Source organism: Ctenocephalides felis, unplaced genomic scaffold, assembly GCF_003426905.1.
Source record: "Ctenocephalides felis isolate EL2017-DRISC unplaced genomic scaffold, ASM342690v1 CF-g0.4_SCAFFOLD_01886, whole genome shotgun sequence".
NCBI lineage: Eukaryota > Metazoa > Arthropoda > Insecta > Siphonaptera > Pulicidae > Ctenocephalides > Ctenocephalides felis.
Window position 1 is genome coordinate 150,146,351 of NW_020538040.1, and position 21,013 is coordinate 150,167,363.

Consider the following 21,013-nt stretch of genomic DNA (forward strand, 5'->3'; position numbering starts at 1 on the left):
ATATATATTATTAAACGTAATGTTTAGTCTATCACAATCAGACTGACTGTTTCTTGATAGACAGTTATTACAAATAAGTCAAATACAACTTGAAATACATATTTCATGGGGGCATTTTTAACAAAGATCATAACTGCATATAAACTTCGTATGAATCTTTGTCATTAATTCAAAAATAATATAAATAAAACTTGTTAAGAATTCATTATCAGAGTTAGAATAAATAATAATTCATTTTATATCTTGTGAAACTCTTTTTTTAACTTATGTTTTTTTTATTTATATTTTTTTATTTTTGTTGGTTTAGTTGCTCCTTTTTACCCCAATCACATGTAAGCATGTAAGCTATTCTAGAGTTTGTTTAAGTATTCTAAAGGTATATAAAAAAAATCTTGAATATAACTTAAAAAGAACAACATGCCTTATAAAATAATTGAACCAGTGTATAATCGATAACCATAACCATAATCTAAACAAACTACATCTGGTCGAAATAACATCCGCAAGACTTTCTTCACGTTCCCTTAAACTTGACACAATGATGCAATGCACCTCGCCTTTTTCGTGTGCAAATATAAATGTACTTACGTAAAATTTACAGTTTATGCAAGATTTTAAAAACACATAAATGTACAAAGAGTAATAGGTCTGGTCGAGAGATAAAGTAGCACTTTGCAAAAGTTATGTTGTATTCCTATCCTTCCTGATTTTCGTGTTAGAGAATACACCTTTGAGAAACAGGTACCATCACGGGCCCAGCACCCTAATCAAATATCATTTTACACCGGTGTAACACAATAGAACGTGTGTATAAATATTTCTACCTTCAAAATTACTACAATGCAACCATCAAGAGTGCAAGCGCGTTGAAAAAAAAATCATGCGTAGATAATTATAGAATTAAGAATAGCCTTTAACGAATTTGACTGGAGACGATTTAAATTCCATTACATCAGATTAAAACTATAAGCTGCTGGGTAGCAAAGAGCCGAGAATGAGGCCTGTATGTGAACGCATAGAAAATAATAGGCTTCGTGTTTTGTATAGTGCTTCGATATAAAGAGTAATTTTAATACAATTCATTAAGACGATCTCATGTAATTGGCCGTTGTAAAACATACAGTTTACTCCCATGCCATCAATACAATGAAAATAGAATAATGAAATTTAAAATTAAAATTCCTATGACCAGATATTAATAAGACAGAAATTATATTTAAATGTTATTTTATTAAGATTTGTTGTATAATAAACAAAATTTGAAGAACTACTTTATAGATATAGTAGATCGAATATGCGTTTAACAAGCTAAAACAAGAATTAAGAGACCGATTCTGCCGTAAAATATACCAATGTTATGGCAAGGCTTTGTTATGTAGTGCTTCTCATACAAAATGGTACTAAATACTGTATAAATGCTACGTGGTTGCTGTGTAGTCAGGCGTTTTAGATAGAAAACCTTTTTTATTATTTTTATTTCATTTAATAATTACAACTCTCTAAAAATATGGCATCTAGTAACTTTTTGGTTAAGATAGAAAACCTAACCTCGAAAACGTACAGACATCATACGCACTTCTTATCATAACTACATCTTTGTGATGTGCCATAATAACATATGAATGAAGTTACATTATATGTGTAAAACGCTTGATCACAAAGCAAATAAAATATGAAAAGCGCTGGATAACATAGCCTTGTCATAACATTGGTCTATTTTACGGTCCCTAAATATAGAGAATTTATAGATTACGATACAAGAATGAAGTACCCAGATCCTGGCAGTTTATATACAATATTGTGTTGTTAATACCCATTTAATATGGTAAAATATTATACCAAATTGTATTTTTATTTTTATTTTTATTTGAACTGTGTTATAATGACTTAACTAACTACATCGCTTTTTCAGAAGGTAACCCAAACGGTTGTCCTATCCGTATGTGCTAAATTTTATTATTAAAATTTCTATAATACTGATAAATTTTGATATTGATATAGCAATATCGAGAAGGGCCTTTTTCACTTGAAACCGATTTATCTTTATTTGCAAGTAAAAACCAATTTTACTACTGCTTGATTTAAGGCTGCTAGAGACAAGTATCGAACCAGAACCTCTGATTAAAATCCTGTAGCGTCAAGTAGCGTCAATTCACGGAAGAATTCAATACATCGAGTGAATATGAGGAATCCTTGTAATAAAATTTGCCAAAAAGTATGTAAAAATTTAATAGAGGATTGACAAAAGTTTAAAATGATATTTATTATTATTGATTACGGCTTGCTTATGAATAAATAATTAAATAGAATAGAATGTGAATTTTCTTTTAATATGTGGAACGTCAAATAGTATAGGATTCAAAATAAAAATAATAATGTATGTGGCTAAAGCTCTTACGAGACCAAAACCTCTTATTTTAAACAGTTTTGACGATAATCGAAAGGTAACAAATATTTAGATAATGCCAATATCAATATGAATAAATCAAATCAATACCAATTTCTTACTACTGTCTTATACAGAAGCAATTCGCGATCGTGTAAGTCAAATTTTAAAAGAGTTTCGCAGCATCCTCTCGAACTTCTCACAAAATCGTAATCGGGTCTTAACACTTTCAATGATAAAAAAACGCCACAATAATTCGGTTTATATTTGTATATAATGTTCAGCAATTAGAAAATGTTTACAGCAAATGATAAAGGACTGCAAGATTAGAATAACGCGAATAATTTGTCATGTAAGTACAAATACCAATCAAGTGTTTTATGGCGATGAATCCATATTGTCCACCTACGTCGGGCTATAAATTCAGCATATTGTTGCTATTAAATATTTAACGCTCATCATTAATGCACAGTCGTAAAATCGCTCCGAAAGATTATCAAAATCATTTTCATACACTCATCCCGTGTAATCACATTTTCCACTTTGCATAATAGAACTTAAAAAATGTAGTCTGAATGCACAAAACAAAAGTTTCATTCAAACATTAAATATGTGAAAGTTAAATTACCGTTTCGGTTCGAAAAAGCTTAATTTTAATATTAAAACTTTGTGTATTTATCAGCAATTACATTACGTGTATATGAAGTTCATATATGTTTTATATAAAGTGTTTATATATAAAGTTCATATTATGAACTATATATACTTTTAAGAATATAATATACGATTAACTATATATCATATCCAGTTCATATTATTTCTAAAAATAAATAATAAATAATACAGTACCAACAAAAAATAATGACTAAACAAGTCGTAAAAACTCCAGATTATAATACAGTTGGGTTTGAAAAATCGGTTACATTCATCTTACAAGAATTTATTTTTAACAACTTTATGACATTATAAAAATTGCAATATTCTTAGAAACGACTGTATAAAATTCACTATCATCGGAGAACAGGATATTTTATGAACTTCATGATTTACGACACATTATTAAATTTAAAATTTAATTATGTGTCAGTCTGTGATTATGGGTTTAGAAGTAAAAACATTAATACATTGTTGTTGATCAACATACGTCATGCTGACAAGGTCTGTGAGGTCTTCACCGTTTTTTTTAAAGAATATCAACTGTATATGGGATTTTATGCATTTTTATAACTAGCTATTTCTAAAAAAATATCTTATTGTTAGGATATTCCGTACTAAGTTACAATCAATCTTACTATCAATTCCTCAAACAATTTGCTCTACAATTATTGTATAAAAAACCAATATTTATTAGTTTTATATAAGTCACACGTTATACCTCTTAACCGTTACATCCATATAAGTTTTACTGCATGGAAATAAATCTTCTTTATCTATCAATCTATATGTATAATTTTATTCAGAACACTTTTTTATAATCATAAAGTTAACTCACTCACTCCAGCAATAACCGACACCTGCGCAATTATTTTCAGGATTGAATAATTTGAAAAAAAAGCTTTAAATTTTAGCAACAAACATGGATTATTTTTATGATTTAATAAACGACTTCATAAACATATCGTATAATCTAAAAAATATATATATTATGCTAGTGTATATATCACAACTAACATTGATTTCATACCAAAATCTGGTCAACACTTAAATTTTTCTACAATAGTGAATTTTGATAATTAGTAATTTTAAAAAGCATGCTATCGCAATAATTTTTATTTAAAGGCAACTTACATTGCGTTAAAACAACTTATATTAAAAAAATGCGTGTTTTCAAATCGCACTCACAAAGAATTGTAATAAATTACTCTCACGATATTAAATACATACTATAACAGTATGACTTTTCAAAGACAAATTATGATGAAACATTAAATTTTGAAGTATTTATGAATATTTCGTATGAATGATACATATGGCTTACGTATGTATTTGTTAATGGGTATAGCAATTGTCTATAGTAGCAAAAATTTATCTATTAGTCATGAAATCAATCATTAAAAATAAATATTTTAAAAAAGATTTCCTCATTTTCTGCAGATTTGAAGGGTAAAACTATGTTCGATGTTCGTATATAATTTTTTTTATTGTTAGAAAACGTTTTTGGTAGTAATGGAGGTTAGGTAAAAATAACAAATTTAGTAGTTTATTTATAATTTAGAAACCGAATATATCTAATAGCTCATAGTTGAAAAGAAATTATCAAACAAATAGATGGATGACAACTTTCAACATATATTCGACCATTTCCATAACTCTTTATTTTACCAAATTTTGTTGAACGTTGAACATATTTAGATATAAACATTCTGATATACGAAAATTTAAACGGTCAGATGGACAGATTAAGGTACTATATAATTGCAATTAAACGAATTAATCAAGAGAAAGAAATTAAGTAAAGATAATGACTACGCACGCTCATGATTTCCAAGAAATCAGTTTATTTATTATTAAGTTCAAAACTCGATAAAGTTCTGTTAACCGTCTCACAAATATTCATTACCTCTCACAAGTACAAATTCGTTATTTTGAAAATGTTATTTGTTTAAATAGTACAACTTAATTAAAAACTTTAATACTATTTGTAATAATAATCATTTTTGAGCACACTATAACTAACATTATACATAAAAATGATTAATAATAATTGATATTTAATGAAAAATGATCTGTTATTATTAAACTTATAGTATTACCCCAACAAATATGAAATACATTAATCACAAAATCAAGTCAAAAAATTAGGGTCCCCCTTTTAAATAAATATAAAATACAAAAAATAACCCTTACATTTTAAATTTATATTTATAATTCACTATCAAGTATTCAATTTGACAGATAAATTGCGGTTAGGGTTTGAATGCAAGGGGGCCAAAAAATGAAAATTAGGCCAATGTAAATATTAGTAATCTTCATATATTTAATATCGCTTATCGTTTTTAATTAAATTATGGTGGTACCCACTTTTATTATACAGCATTAGCTTGAAAATAAATCTCATATACAATTTAACGACATTGATGTGTTATTATAAAGAAGGCAATCACGCACATCAAACTTGTTTAACTTTACAACACCAACGGATCCCTGATGCCTCATAAATTGTTAGAGTAGAATAAGCGAGAATATAGTAAAACGCAAAAAAAAAACGCAAAAGAATCTATTTCATAAAATAATCAATTATTAACACTGATGAATGTAAATGAAAATCTCAAAAGTAAAAGTTTCAAGAATTTTCAAAATATATTTCCAAATAAAAATAGCCCCCGGCCATAAAATTGTCTCCTAATAGCTTGGTAAAAAAAGTAGATATCACGACAGCTTATAGAACACTTAGTTCTGATTGCTGTTCAAATATAATAAAAATAAAAGAGTTTTATTTGTTTTCCATTTCTTATATGATAAGCCGGTCGTTATATCGCGCAATAAGCTTGGTTGTAAATGTAACAAAGCTTGAATATATAGTTACTATAAAAATTTGAAATATTGTTGAGAAGTTTTCCTCAAGTGTAATGGAATTGTCAAATTTTTAAAATCAGGTTTAACATATGTTTTTATGTAAGGAACAACAAAATGATTTTGAAACTATAGCCTAACTGCATTAAAGTAATTTTCTACTTCCAAGTTTTTCTTCGGTCTTCACATTATTAAATGCAACGTGTTTCCGATCATCTTCGAACAAATTTGACGTCGACACTTAACGCAGAGGGATTTGACGATTATTAAGACAGCATTGACTTCCGAAGATAACAAAATTTTAATGATATTAAATTCGCAATTTCGACCACCTGGTATTAAGCATTACTATTTTCACTTCAAAATATAAAGTAAAGTTTGAGAGTTTGGTTTGAACATTTTATAAATATTATTTTTTTACCTGTCGGGAATAATGTTATTGATATCACGCCATAAATTTGTTTGAACTCACCTGAAACAAGAAAAATAAATTATTATTAATAATTATGAAAAGTAACATAATTCAATGAAGACAAGTGTTAATTTGTGGATTTCTTTAATTGAAACTACAGAAACCATGCATACTTTATTTCATATAGATATTTACATAATTTAAGGATTCGTTTACATAAAATCACAATTAAAAAAAGTAAATCTGCGAAATATTTGATTTTTTTTTTATTATGGCCTTCGACCGTTGGGTCATTTGGCAACAATTTACATAGTTTATAGTATTTGAATTATTGAAATTTGAACTAAATTTGTAACGTCTCAATAAAATCTTTCATAAAGGTGACTGTCTGGAGGTTGCCTAAAATATCCTAACGATAAGGTCAGAAACAATTTCATCATAGCACGATCCAAGCATGATTTTTGAATTTGAAAAGTATTTTGAAAACTATTAAAAAAAATTGTTGATAGATACCTTTAAAAATTGCATCAAAATTAAAGATGCACTATACTACTATTACATTGGGCTAATAGAAAATATTAAAATAGATAAGACAACCACTAGTTTCCGAAAACTAATAGAACTCTTTAGTTTTGTTTGCCGTTCCAAAGAAAAACAATAAAAAAAATTACAATGTATAATAGTACATTCGATGAAAATGAATTTATGTGGGTCGATATCGTTTGTTAAGTGCTAAATTCGTTGATGTTATTTGAGCTATTATTTCATTTGTTTCACACTCGACGTATCATATCGGTGCATCATTTTTCTATTTGGCATGTGCGTGCGCATGAGAGTGGCGTTAAACTCGTGTCTTTCTACATACAGAATATGAATACTAATGAAATTTGATAGTGTAGCATAATTGAAAGTACATACTATTATAAAAAAGCTGTTTCGCGATATGAATCCATAAATGCTTGTTGTAATATGTAGATTTTTATATGCCGAGTGCTTCAAAATGTATGCATCAATTTGAACCTATGCGTAAATAGTCCGGAACGCTTTAACGATGAGTGCAATGAAATTATGATTTAATTGAAGGTAAATTGCTGCGTATGCAGTTATTAAAACACTGAATTGTAAAGCACGGGTAGAAATAGTATTACTTGGTTATGTAAAACAACTAGAGGGGGCGGAATAAATAAAAATCATCATGAAAATTAATATAAAATAACTAAATTCAGCAGTCGTCGATTACTAATTATACAATATCATATATCATATAAAATGTAAATGAATGTAATTGTGAAATAATCTCAAATTGGGTAGGGCGGCGCACACAGGTCCAATTTGACTTTGAGCAATTATATTGTGAAAAGCAAACCAATTACATCACTACAAATACCACAGATCAAACAAACAACTATCTGACTATATTCAGTAAAAACCAACTAATTCATCATTGTACAAATACGTTTTTTCTTCTATTTTTCAAAAATTTGTCACCTGGTTGCTTTTACCCCATGGGCTGAGTAAAATAAAACAGCTAGGTGGCAAACTGATCCAATGTCATATTTCTAATTTTAAAGGATTTTTACGAAATAATAGCTACAATACTCAACCAATGCAACATATAAATTTCACGAGCACATTTTTTACAAGGAAAACACTATATAATCTTGGTCTGGTATTCCATCAGCAATATTCATCAGCAGAGTTGGCATAACTATTAATTTAATTACCCTACCTATAAATGTGAATAAACTGTGCAACTAAACAAGAAAAATTAAATTGCTCTTTTTATTTTGATAGCGTGGCATTCAATAAGAGGTTCTTATGCGATATTGAAAATATCACAGATTGAAAAAGTGAGAAATAAAACTACCAAAAGGAATTCAATCATAAATAATCTTTTAATAAAAATTTCGATCTGAATGAATGAATTGTGGAGAAAAAACGGAATACAACCAATTTGGCGAGCGTTTGTCATGCCGCTAGAATGGAGGTATTGTGAGATCTCGAACATAATATCAGAACAATCACATGAATAAAAAAATAATAAAAACAAGTACATTTTGTGGTGTGTAGTGCTCCAGATAATTCTTAAACCGCAAATAGTGCTGATGTAACTTGCTTGGGTTTTAGAAGAAATACGCCGTGCGATATTCTTGCGGTACCTACATGAACATCGCTGTGGGAGGAATAATTTTTCGTTTCCCCAGCAATTCAATGGCATCACATCATATTACTGATATATAAAAACATTCTTTTTATTCAATTTTTCAATTATTACAAATCAAACATTTCCATCATAGGGTTTCCATTAATTTATCAATGGATGGTATATATCGGTATATACTTTTTGGTACAACACTACTATAATAGTTACAATACATACAACCATTTTAAAATGATTGCAATTTTCAATTGATCATACGTTGAAAAAAATTGATAATTGTTAAAAACGGAAACGTTCACATGTAGCACTCTACTTTCAGTATTATATTAAAACGATTTTTAATATTTGATTTCTGTTCGAAATTAATTATTTATTCGATACCTATGTTGATTTTTCTGCATTGTCTATTAATTATAAATAGACTAACATTCATTAAACTCATTTAATCGTTAATTAATTTATATTAATGCATAATAAAATCGAATCAAAATAAAATTTAATTACGTACTGACCGCTTGTAAATAACTCCATGAATGTAAGTAAGCAAATTATAATAAAGTTGATCTATAAAACAATGACAAATATTTAAAATAAACTAGTTCTAATAAAGTTATCAAAAAAAATCTAAATGTTGTTCTGATATCTCAGAAATTGGGCAAATAGTACCAACAACATGATTATATTGATAGAAATATGTACTTGAATTATAAAAATATTATAACGCATATATAGTACAAAACCAGAAAAAACTTTATTAATCACGATATATTTCTTTATACCAATTTTTGTGTTCGTAAATTATATTTGTTGATATTGATTGATTTTCACACCAATATATTACTGATAGATATTTCCCAATAGATCTGAAGGTCGGGACATGAATAGGTAGTAGGTCGGGACATGAAGGGCCCAATTTGACTTTAAGTAGTTATACTGTATAATAACCCAAATGAACTACATTTGGTTGTAATACAACACGTAACACGTTCAGTATGTTCAGTAAAATTCCCAGTTAATTCCTAATTATAAAAATGTATTTTTTTACTACTTTTCTAAAATTTGTCATCTGTCCCAGTTGTCTGCTGTCAGAGGGTAAACTGGTATTTTATCTATAATAACTATACTTAATAATAACTTTGATCTGGTATTTCATCAGAAATATTCATCATCAAAGTTAGAGTAACTATTTAATTCATCTCTCGTAAAATTTCTTTTTAAACTTAATTTACTCTATTTACTATATTTTTATTGTTTACACATTTGCTAAGGTAAAGATTCAGTTGGTCCTTTTTAACCCACCCACATGTTAGTTTTTATAGAGGTTATATAAACAACTGTTGAATCTAACTTAAAAATAACACTGCATGTCAATTGAATGACATATACTTAGAAATTATAATAATGCCTCATGAACTAAACAACAGTGTTCTCTGCAAAAATGACTAACCAAATAAATACTGTTGTTATTAAAATTGCCATTTATCTCTAATAGCGACGTCGTAAGAATCAAGATGATAGCTGGTTATACATCTTTTGGCCTCTACTTTCAAATATTGTTATTAAAAAATACCTAACTGAACTTTTTTTGAGATATCGTTGGTGGGCCTTTTTACCCATGAACCTTTAAGCCCAGCTCTACAGTATTCATTATTTATAATTAAGTAAGTAAATTAGATAAGTTTCTTACACAGTTTTAGTTTACAGTAAGTTATATAATTTTATTTTATGAGTAGACTATATTAAATTTAAATTTTATTTATGAGATTTATATTTTGTCTAATATTACTAAGCAAGAAAAGATTTATTCGTTACAAATTAATTTTAAATTAGTATCTTTGTCTATTACATTTATTACACTTTGAGAAACTTTATCTCAATATCGTTACAAAAAATTAATAAATTTATCTAGGAAAAGGTTTTTTATCAATTGCAATAAATTATATATTCATTATTTTATTTTAGACGTAGAATACTATCAATATTGTCGTTCAGTTTGTAACACAAATGCAAACGGCGTTTAATAAGCCTATTATAATAAGAGTAAAGTAGTGAAACAAAAAAAAAAACAATAAAACAACTATAATGCAGCGAATGGCTAAATGCAAAATACTTGGTGTGTAATTACATTTATATATGAACGTATATTTTGTATATTGTGTATTTATTACGAACTGTGGCCATAAGTTACGCGGGCGCTGTCAGTGGTCGGCGCTCGTGTAAACCGGTTCTTCGCGTATGCCGCGCCGCCCGGTCAAGAAACTAGCGAAGAATAAGAACTCGAGCATCTGCTCGCATGACGAAGAGGCCAATAATTGTAATGTGCAGTGGGTACGTATCCAGGCGATGGCGTAGACTATTCATGAAATATTTTAGAGACGGAATAAATTAATTAAATTCTCTAATTATATAATTACTTCCGTAATGATAACAATGATGGTATGTTTTTAAAATGTTAAATAATAACCGTTAAATACGAATAGTCACTATACATATTTAGAGAAAAACGTCCACAACATTAGTCTTGAAAAAAAAAGATTCCGAAACAGAAAAAAAAAATTTAAACTAGTTCACCATTGAAGATTGTTCTAATACTGAGCATTTTTATATAAAAAAGTTTTATTTTTATTTTATTGATAAAAATTTAGAAAAAATCGTCATTACTGCATCCAATAAACAAGCCAAGTATTAGAGATATTCTGACAAAAATTCAATGTATTAAAGAGGCCGATCTTTATCATCTTATAAATCTAAATCATTAAAAAGTCATCACAACAAGCTTGTAGAACTATTAATTTCTGATTGCTGTTAATATTATTACAGAAAAAAATCAAAAATAGTGCAAAAAATCATCCATATTACACAAACTTCCCAATAATCCAAAAACAATGAATGGCCAAGAATTTTAATTTACCTTGATCTAATGCCAAAATTACGTGCATTGGTGCATATTTTCAGACACAATACAATATAGTAGGGCATTGCTAAAGTGATAAATTTGAAAACATATTTGATTAATCTTAAAATTGTACATACGTTTTTTGTACGAACACGGAGCATTTTTATATAAAATAGCTCTCATTTTATTGTTAAAAAAACGTAACGACAATGAGAATAAAATGCCTTACTTCTGTTACTAAATGTTGAAATTTTATAAAACATCCAAACATCCGAATTATTAATATTAATATTTAAGTTAATATTATTTTTTACAAACAAATTAATATTAATGTTAAGGATAATATCATATTATAGCTACTTCACATTACTACTTCAAATTGTGAGCACTGTAGATGTAGTGTAATTCAAATCGCATCTTAATATGATTTTTGTGTATACTTTATTTAATTGTTTTGTAAGATATATTGTTAATTTTAAGTTAGATTTCTCAGTTTTTTTCATATAACCACAGCAAAAGGTTATACGCTGGAAGGGAGAGGGATTGTAAAAAGGGCCAACTGCCCTTTACCCTGACAAAGGTGTAAACAATAGAAAATAGTAAATAAGACAGTAAATTAAGTTAAAAAAAAACAATTTTACAAGTTATTCCAATCTGCAGGTAAATATTTCTGACGAAATACCAGATTAAGGTTATATACAGTGTCATCTCTGTAAAAATGTATCTATAAAATTTATATTTTGGTTGACTAATAGCTAATAATTCGTAAAAATTCTTTAAAAATAAAAATAAGATATTGCACTTGTTTATCCTCTGATCATCTTATTTTACCTCGCCCTATTCTACAGGTTTATATTGTATATTTTGTATATCTAATAGTTTTAGCGTATATTTGTTGCAGCAATGCCCTCGAAAGGCTCGCTTGTGAAAATTTGATATCATACCGCTCGATATCGAGCTGGACGAGGTTGGGATCGAACCGGAAACTACTTTATGCTCACCTAAAAACGTGGGAACCATTACATCACGGCGGGCTCGCATGTCAATAAATGATTGTATAATATATAAACCGAATTTATAAACCGAAAATATACTCGATGACAAATTCTACTAAAAATGTCACAATTTTTTAGGCATCTTTCATTTAAATAATAACAACGAATTTAGAAGGAGAAAATTAGTTAAGATTCGCTCGACAAAAAACTCAATTTGATAATAGGTTGTCAAATATCTCCCTTCCGCCTTTTTGTATTATAAACCAAGAGCAAAAAAAAGCGGAAGGGAGATATTTGACAACCTAATATTATATCGCAAATACTGGTTTACCACAAAAGAATTTTAATAAACCAAATCATATTCAGAGCAATATTGAAAATGATAGCAACAATTCAACTCGGTCAGCTTTTCTGGTCGCCTGGTCGCGCCCGCCGCACATCGCGGTTAGATATTGACTCGCGCCTAGTGTAGAAAAAAATGAAAGCTAGACCGTCTTCTCTCATTCGCGAGGTTCACATCACATCGGGCCGAGCTCACGTAAATACATACCCATACCCATACCTATACCCATACCCATACCCATGCACACACTTTAACCATCTCTAATCTAAGCGACGCGACGGATTCCACTAGACGACCAAGAACTTTCGCATTCCACGTCGTACGGGCGAACAGAGCCCGTATAAGAAAATTCGATTCCCATGATCGATTTTCAAAATGCGACAAAATACTAAATACGCGGTCGCGGACATCAATCGGTTCGATACGTTTGTAGTTCGACAAAAAATATAACTGAAAAATTCAACAGAAATAATGAGACATGCTATTGGAAAAACGTTTAGCATTTTTCTTGATGAGTAGTTATAATAAAAGGAAGAAAGGACATTATGAGTCTTTAAATTAAAGCATAAGTAATAGTAATAATTTTCATTAGTTATTTGATGTTTTCTTCATTTCCAGCAATATAAATAAAAATCACAACATCATACCCAACTAATAAGGAAGCTAGGGCCCCTAGCCTACGGGCTATAATAGGGGTAACTCGTAAAGAGTAAATGAGTTTTTCAATAGGATCTCTAACGATATTAAAATATATTTTTGTCTCGATTGGACATGCAAACCATCCTGCATAATATTGTCATAGCTACTGCCCCGCAGACAACGCAATAAACAGAAGTGTGCAATTCCGTCATTTTTGACTGGTAATATAAAATTGATCTATCATAAAATTTTGGCTTGCGTTGTTATTATGGACTAACTTTAAATTTTAAATATCTTATTTCGTTTCAAATTTATCAATCTTTGATAATGTATAACAATTTTTGTAATTGCTAAATTGAATAAATTTATCAAATTGTTTGTCGGTGCCTTTTCAAACAATCGGATTTTACTGCAATACAAAATTCAGCATGGGCTGTACATTTTAATGTATTATATCTATGTAAAAATTTTACCTTATAGTTGCAAGGGCTCAGCCCTTGATTAGTGGTTAGAAGGCTATGACATTTTAATCAAAGGTCCCGAGTTCGATACCCGCCTTAGCCAGCTTAATGTCAAGCAGTGACATCGGCTTTCATTTGGAAATGTGTATAGTAATACGTTTAAAAAAGTCCTTCCCTTACAGACATTGTAATAATAAAATTAACCCCATAGAGATAAAACAATCGTTTGGATTGCCATCTATATAACCCATGTAGTTAAGTCAATCACAAAAGCTTATAGAACCCATGAATTGTGATCGCTGTTCAAATAATATACATATATATTTTTAATATAGCAAAATAAAACAAACAAAAACGAAGAAAAAATAAAGTTCATCGGTGGAATATTCATAATTACTAATTTATCTATTACCGCGAGTTTCAAAATAAGCACTCCTTTCACGGCACCTTTCCTTATTTCATTAAGTGTTTATTGCATAATCGGAGTTCAAATTAATCGAGAGAAAATTACAAAATCCGTCTACCTTTGTTTAGAAATTAATACCACGCGTTACCATGAAATCCCTTTGTAAAATTTTCCTGTTTCATGCTTCGAATAAAACCTTCGAGTCGACTGGTATGGATTGATGTTGCTTCGATAACATACAAAGTAATTCATTTATTATAAAAATTGACATTTGTCAGAAGATAATGGATAAGGCGCAATGTGTGAACTTCGACAACTAGCAGTCTAGACATTAATGAATCGTGAATTCCAAACCGTATATTACACTTATACACGTACGACAAAAATTCTTTCACATAAAATCTATTTCATCGACATATCTCACAGAAGAAGCGATTAATTTCTTTTAGTGCCATAAGTTATTTATAATGAGTTTCAATTATTAATAGAACGGAATCAAAAATAAACTTCAGTTTAAATTCTTATCGTTTTAATTCGTAATTACTTTATTTCCTTGACATTACTTGGATAAATAAATATAAAACCGTTAATCATTGAAATGTAAATGTACTAATCCGCCTGTAAACTATTTTTGGAGATTATTGGCACTGCCTATAAAAAATTGAAAAAACAAATTTTTCTTCAAATATTGTACCTACAGAAAATAAAATAGGGTAGGGCGGGGCACAAAGGTCCAATATTATAATTATACTGTCTAAACCAAATAAACTACATCACGACACATAACACGTATCAAACAAAAACTATTGTACCATGTTCAATAAAATTCTTTAATTCCTAATTATAGAAATATTTTTTTTTACTATTTTTCTAAAATTTGTCATATGTCCATTATAGCAATAATTTATTTTTAATTTTAGAGAGATTTCACAGAATATTAGCTACAAGATTCAACCAATGCAAAATATAGAAATATATAAATTTTATAGGCACATTTTTGATAAATATAACAACACTGTCTATAATTTGAATCTCAGCAGAGTTGAAATAACTATTAATTTATTTTTAGTGAAATTGTTTTTTTCGACAAAATTGTCATTTTTATTTACTATTTTTTATTATTTACACCTTCGCCAGCGTAAGGGTTTAGTTGGTTTTGTTCCCTCATTATACAGGTTATGTAAAAATATTTGTTTAATCTAACTTAAAGTTAAAACACATGTTATAAAAAATTAAATAACGCATACTTAAAAATTATATTCAGGTCTCGTGAACTAAACAACAGTACTCACAACCAAAAAAACAAACAACGAAAGAAAATAATTTTGTTATAGATGTTCAAACATGGCCATTTATCTTCTGAAAGCGACGTTACTTGATTTAAGATGATGACAAATTACATATCTCTTTCCTTCTACTTTCAAATATTGTTGTTAAAAAATTCTCAACTTTGCTCGTTTTTGAGATAATAGCCGTGGACCTTTTTACCCGCGAATCTTTAATCCCCGATTTTTCCTATGTACTAAATACAATTACAATGTAAATTATTTCCATTTTATCAGTTAAGATTTCGTAACTTTATGTCTGTTAGTTGAGAAAAAAAGGTTCTCATAGGTAAGTGAACAAATAAAAAAATGCCAAAAGCAAAGATTTTTTTCAATAAATATTTCAATTTTTTTTTTAATTTCACGATGCAACCGCTGTGCTTTTAGCTACATCAATACCAATGGTTGGTTTGAGCGATAGCTTACAACACGTTTCCGAGCACGTGTCAATTTTTAAGAATTGTACAAATGAAAAATAAAAACAAAGGGAAAGCGAACACTTATAAACCGGCATCCCACCAACCCATCATCTTTATAGTTAGATTAAAACCTCGGTCCAAATTGTTGGGTCAGCGTCTGTGCATGCGTAAACTAAAATAAAATATCGAACGAGATGGTTTTACGCAACTATTATACGCCAGGCCACTTTCAATTATTCAGTTGAGTTACAATTCAGGGATATGAATATATTTGTCCGTAACCGTACAAGCAACAAAACGCGAAATGTACACAGTTGACAATAGCACGAAATAATGTAATATACATATGGTATAAATGCAAGAACAATACCGGTTTTGGGAATGCTGCGCCAAACCGTCTCGCAATCTCAAACAAAATGCAAAATTTCGCAATTCTGTAGAACTTCAATATTTGAGGTCCGACTGTTTACACAAAGCACAATGTTATTCCAAATTGTTCTTAAACAGCGACAATAGAGAACGTTCGGTTTAATTGTGCGCATTACTTGAATTATTTTTTATTTATTTATTCGCACAAGAGCTTCTCCTTATATTAGTGGTTAGAGCTATGAGCTTTCAATCAGAAGTTCCAGTTTCGATACCCACCTCGAAATACCCGATGTCAACTAGTAGCTAGTGACATCGGTTTTTACTTGGAAATATAGATAGCAATACATTTCCAAGTGAAAATAAGCCTTACCGCCATCGTTGCATCGAATAAACAAGTCATCAGTATGAAAGTTATTCTAATAACAGATTCATCAAAATGAGACTGGTCAACCGTTGTGTTGTCATCTAGAAAGCAACGTCCTTAAGCAGCCATCACAAGAAGCTTAAAAAACTATTAAATTCTGATTGCTGTTAATAGTATTATGGACAAAAAATCAAAAATCTTAGTTCGAAAAACGTACTACACGCACTTCCTAATAATCCAAAATAATAAATGGCCAAAAATTTAAATTCAACTCGATTTCTTTTAATACTTATTTGAACAGCGATCAGAACTTAAGAGTCCTATGAGCTGCTGTGATGAATTTCTTGCAAACTACGTTTGGTTTTTAGAGATGGCAACCCAAACAGTTGTTCCTGATCATTTCTATGTGATGATTTTTATTATTACAATTGACACAGCAACGCCGTATCAGGGCTATTTTCTTTTGGAACCATATTTCCAAGTGAAAACCTATGTTACTACTGCTTGACAGCGGGATCGAATCCGGGGCCTCTGATTCAGGTATAGTCACTCTACCCATTTACCAATGAGAGAGCCCATTATGAATAATAAATTAAAATAGTGCAAGAAATCTACTATACTACATGCACTTCCTAATAATTCAAAACAATATACGACCAAGAATCTGAATTTAACTGGATCTATATTTCAAAATTAGAACATTTGTGCATATTTGCAGAAATAGTACAATACATTATTTAATTTATTTTATAATATATTGTTGCTAAAGTAATTAGTGAATTTTAGGATATATTTAATTAACATTATAATTGAATAACAAATATTATACTTTTTTAAAATTGGAGTATTTTATTTATTCGTGCAAGCTATTTGCGATTTCACGTGTTATTGAAAAAAAACTCAAATATGATCAATGTATTCATTCCGAATCAAATGAAGCAAATATGCGATTCGACACATAAAATCTAACTTTTTGTATGTGGTACTTTTATAATGCATCAAAAAAAAGAAACAAGATCAGATCCGACAAGCACACCGATTTAAACAAAATACTCAGAAGATGTATAATAAAAAACGCTTTGTTCATCAAATGAAAAAGATCTTTGTACTCCTTGTACCGTTACATCACGTTTCTTTTCGACAGCTATATAAATTGTATTTTTATCACATTCACGCATCATTGCATTTGTTTACATACAAATACCTCGACTCTTGTTCTAGTTCCCATAATCGGCTCTATTGCCCATGCATAATATTTCATTGGTGTTGCAATATGATTAATTTTGCGAGACGGGGTGTTTTGCACACACAGTTCATTTGCATAAGTCGCGCTGTGTATGACTGATGTTCTCGTATTTAGGTGAAATATGTGCCTGAAATTGAAAAAATTGTCGACGCAAATATTTAATCTGGGAATTGTGGGAAAAACGACATGTGACAAATTTTCACATTAGCTAATATATAGAGAAAATATAAACAAAGGAACATTTTTATTGTGTACCTACTAAATTATTAAATCCATGATTTTCTTAGTACGTAATACAAATTATAGTTACTGTACTTAATTTATAAATTTGGTCTCAAATTTAATTTTCATAGATGCCTTACCACTATTTTTAAGCAATTTGATGCAAAGTTTTACATTTCCCAAAAACCATAATATTATAGTCCTAATTATTAACAAGAAAACTTAAAACTTAGGACCAAAACAATGCATTCTTAAAAAATTGTGATTGCGATGAGACAAAACACAGTCGAGCGGAGGACAGAGAAGCCAATCAAATTTTTTTTGCAATTTTTTGTAACTGTTACATGTACCATAGTTGAAAACATTCATGCATGAGTTTTCTCTTATTATTATTATTTGAACAGCGATCAGAAATTAAAGGTCTTATGAGCAGTTGTGATAAGCAGGTCTTATAACAGTTCCCCTATCTCTATTATTATTACATTTTCTCTAATGTTGACTAATTTTTAATCGATGCAGAAATGCCAGGCGATTTTCACTTGAAAATACTTTACTATCCATATTTCCTAATGAAAACCGATGATATTACTGCTTGGTTTCAGGCTACCCAAGACGGGTATCAAATATAGAAACTCTTGGAATTGAAATCCCATAGCTCTAACAAGAAGAGTTAAGGTGAAGTATCAGATTGACGTTTTTGATTGAACAGGTAAACTCCTTCCAAGAACGCTTCAAATTTCCCTTATAACGTACACGAGTAAGGAATCAAGTCTTTGCAGTAAACAAATTGGAGAATAGTAAAATAGAAATCTGCTATATTTATTATCAGATAAAAAATATAAAATGAAAGAAAGACGTTACAAAACAAAGATTAATAGCAGAAACAACAAAAGAAACTCACACTTCTTTTTTCCCAAAGACAGATTCAAGATGTCAACGAATATATGGATATACAGATTAGTTTTTTTTCGCAAAAAAATTAACACGAACAAAAATTCGATAAAAATAAATTAATCTTTTATTTTGTCAGCTTATAATCCGATTAAAAGAAACAAGATTTTGTCTGTCAAAATAACGGCATTAAAATTCCGCCTTTCTCAACTTAATTCATATGGCTGTTTCAAGGATGCAATATCAAATTCAGTTCATTAAAATAACAACTCTGTTTTACACACTTAGAATAAACTCATTATTTGGCATAAAAAGGGAATAAATATTTGTCTACAGCAAGTTTATTGGAATATAAAAAAGAATATGTAATAAATTTTGTCATTTTACACCGCTCACTGAAATTCTGTGTAGGCAACGTTAGCGCGAGTAAATATATGGTCAATATCTTATGGTATTTTATACTGGTTTTTGTCAAGATGTTAAAAACAAATAGAAATCATCTATCGGTAATCTAAGACTCAGACTCCTTATAGTTTAAATAAATATATTGATTTTAGAGTATCTTGGTGGATCAACAATGTACCGTAATACATCAATTTTAATAATTTATATTGTTTCTATATAATACCTAAGGGTAGCAAATCATATACCAATCACACTATGTAATATTCAACACTTTGTTTAATGAAATATATGTTTTTGAACTCAAACTATATATCCGTGATTATTAAAGTCAGAATTCTCTTAAATTTGTCTAAAATGCTAAAATTTTCATAATAAAACAATTAGTATATGTACAATGCAGTTTTGCATAATATTTATCTACATTACGAATTCTGACTTTAATAATCACGGATAAACAGTGCATTATGATTAAAGTGTATTTTAATGTGAAGCGTCAATGTTTAATACCCTTTTTGCCCCTTGAACATACAATTTCACTGAGAGATAATGACTTTTCCAAATAGATAATTTATACTTTTTTTAAATCCTTTTGATCAATAAAAATTTTTATACTAAAGTAGCATTACGACAACATATATGTCAGATATGAGTTATGCCAAGTTAAGCAGAAGATTAACTTCCTCAGTCAACCTATGGGAGTTCATTTATACCGACAGCATGGAAGCTTGTGAAAAGATAAGTTATCATGGATCACCCATCCTTGGGGATGCTAATCAGCATACACGTATCTGACATTTCTCTAACTATTACTTCTCGAAATATTTTCTACTGCTCTTACGATGTTAAGTCCTATGCAATTCGTTCTCCGTTTTAAGTCTCTAAATCCGCGGAAGTAAATGTTGACAACGACAGATGCAAATTCATCCGCGGGGTAAAATCTTATGTTGCATTATCATAAATGAGTTTTGGATAGAAAATCTAGCACAAAATGGTAAGCATGTTGAAAAGGTAACTGTCCAAAAGTATAAATTGTATATGATTTGAATACAAAATGTTTTTTGACTGAACAACCATGTTGCAAATCTACGCTATCCCCCCTACAGTTCAGAAAAGAAACAAAAGTATTCATCAAAAGTTGGCCCAAGTTGTACATATATATCTGATATATTTATACATCTTGTCATTTTCCGATAGAATCTGCTTTATAGAGATGCATTACAAAACCAAGAAATACTCTTAGTTAGTAAACTTTAACTACTTTTCATTAATTAACAAACCTTGTGTAATAGTTTCACCATCAGTCTTTTCCCTTCAAGGTAGCTACGGGCCGCTCCCATACGATCTATCCAATGAATGCAAACAGCAAAATATTTCTGAAATTAAAAAATATCGTTCAAATATATTTAAAAAAACAAATTTCTGCTTGAGCTAGCAGAATATATTCTATTGCAAACATTACGATAAAATTCACAGATAGCAATTCATCGGTATATACATAAACTGCTTTTATGTAAATTTATGCAACGGTTAAGTAATCAAACAAATGCAAACATCGTATAC

At 29.3% G+C, this 21,013-nt stretch overlaps 1 protein-coding gene across 1 annotated transcript in view; it reads right to left on the reverse strand.

Moving 5' to 3' along the window:
- The window catches only part of LOC113376889 (plexin-B), a 114,155-nt gene extending 93,351 nt beyond the window's left edge, over nucleotides 1-20,804 (reverse strand). Inside the window, 1 exon segment of the mRNA XM_026616979.1 lies at nucleotides 20,731-20,804. The gene's annotated coding sequence lies outside the window, so the exon portion shown is untranslated.
- Nucleotides 20,805-21,013: the final 209 nt, after the last annotated feature.